The sequence below is a fragment of the Corvus brachyrhynchos genome, unplaced genomic scaffold, assembly GCF_000691975.1.
Source record: "Corvus brachyrhynchos isolate BGI_N302 unplaced genomic scaffold, ASM69197v1 scaffold530, whole genome shotgun sequence".
Taxonomy (NCBI): Eukaryota; Metazoa; Chordata; class Aves; order Passeriformes; family Corvidae; genus Corvus; species Corvus brachyrhynchos.
Window position 1 is genome coordinate 5407 of NW_008235754.1, and position 1814 is coordinate 7220.

General features: G+C 56.9%; 1 protein-coding gene across 1 annotated transcript in view; it reads left to right on the top strand.

Annotated features, from left to right (window-relative positions):
* The first annotated feature begins 1624 nt into the window (after positions 1 to 1624).
* Positions 1625 to 1814, top strand: part of LOC103625288 (zinc finger protein 239) — a 3341-nt gene continuing 3151 nt past the window's right edge. The window contains exon 1 of the mRNA XM_017726447.1: positions 1625 to 1731. The gene's annotated coding sequence lies outside the window, so the exon portion shown is untranslated. The remainder of the gene's footprint in view (positions 1732 to 1814) is intronic.

Below are 1814 nucleotides of genomic sequence, written 5' to 3' on the forward strand. Positions count from 1 at the left end.
CCCAGCTCTGCGGTTGACCAGGGAGCCAGGCTCCAAATTCTGATGGTGGGTTATTGAGATTGCTCAGCCTCCTCCTGAGCCCAGCTCTCAAAATCGAGTAAGCCCAGGGATTGCTCCCACACAAAAGGTGCCAGGACAGAAAGCTGTTGCTGGCCTTTCCTTCCTTTGGGCAGCCATCACCTGCACAGCAACAATGGGCCCAGGTGTTGTACTTCCCAAGGAAAGGCACTGACATCCACTTCAGGAGCCCACCAGCAGAATTTGGTGCCACCAGGTTCCCATTTGCCATCTGTGCAAAAAGCAGGGCCCAGAGTAACCACAGATACCCCTCTCCACTTCTCTGTCTCTCTCACCATCCCAGTGCATCTCCCCATCCCTCTCTTGTTCCCTGGACCCCATTTTCTGGCTCTTTCTCTACCTCCATCTCTCCTTCCTCCTGCTTTTCTCATCTCTCTTTTCTTTCTGTCCTGTGGGACAAATGGGGCAGGCCAGGTAGGACCTGTGAAGTGAGGGGTGGCCTGACCAATGGTTCCCAAAGGGAAAGCAAGGGGCTTTCACGGCTCTTTCATTAGTGCCTGTATTGGGTTTGTGCGGCCAGGTTTTGCTGGTGGGGGAGCTACAGGGATGGCTTCTGCAAGAAGTTGCCAGAAGCTTTCCTGTGTCCAGCAGAGCCAACACCAGCTGGCTCCAGGACGGACACACCACTGGCCAAGGGTGAGTCAAACAGAGATGGCAGTGACACCTCAGGGATAATGGATTCAAGAAGGAAAAAGTTCTTGGGCAGATGGAAGTGGATCCAGAGAAGAGCAGAGTGAGAACATGTGAGAGGAACAGCTCTGCAGACACCCAGGGCAGTGCAGAAGGAGGGGCAGGAGCTGCTCCAGGTGCCAGAGCTGAGATTCCCCTGCAGCCCCTGGAGGCGCCCACGCTGGAGCAGGGGGATGCCCGAAAAGGATGTGAGCTCGTGGGAAGCCTGTGCTGGGATCCCTGTGGATCCCTGGGGAGAGGAGCCCATGCTGGAGCAGCTTTGCTGGAAGGATTTGTGGGGGACCCACGCTGACGCAGGGGAAGGACTCCCAACTCCTCTCCCTGAGCAGCAGCAGGAACAAGGTGTGATGAACTGACCGTGACCCCCATTCCCGTCTCCCTGTGCCACTGGAAGGAGGAGGGAGAGGCCGGGAAGGAGGGAGGGGGTCGGGGAAGGTGTTTATAAGATCTATTTTACTTCTCATTATCCTGCTATAATTTTGATAGCTAATTAATTCAATTCCTATCCCCACCAGACTGTTTTGTCCGTGAGTGCCGTCCCTGGCCCGGCTGGCGATGCTGGGCCTGATGCGCCCAGCACACGGATGGCCCTCCTGGCTGCCAGGGCACTGCTGACTCAGATCCAACTGGGCATCGATCAGGACCCCCGGCTCCCTTCCCGCAGCTGCTCTCCAGACTCTCCTTTCCCAGTCTGTACGCACAGCCAGGGCGCCGGGAAGAGGAGGAGAAAGAGAAGAAGAAGGGATGAAGAAGGAGAAGCAGGGGGAGGACGGATGAAGGACGAGGAAGAGCAGCAAGGATTCAGCAGCAAAAGAAGTAGTCAGAGGAGGAGGAGGGGAAGACGAGAGAGAGGAGGAGGAGCAGGATCAGGGACAGGAAGAGGAGGAGCCACGAGTGCACAGCTCTTTGTAACTGCAGCACCACAGCCCTGGGAGCGTCGGTTCTCCCCTCCGCATCCCGCAGGTGACCGGGGAGCGGGAGCTCGCCGCAAATATCATGGGGGGGGTTTCCTGGGAGAGGTTTTCTGGGATCTTTTCATCTTTGGA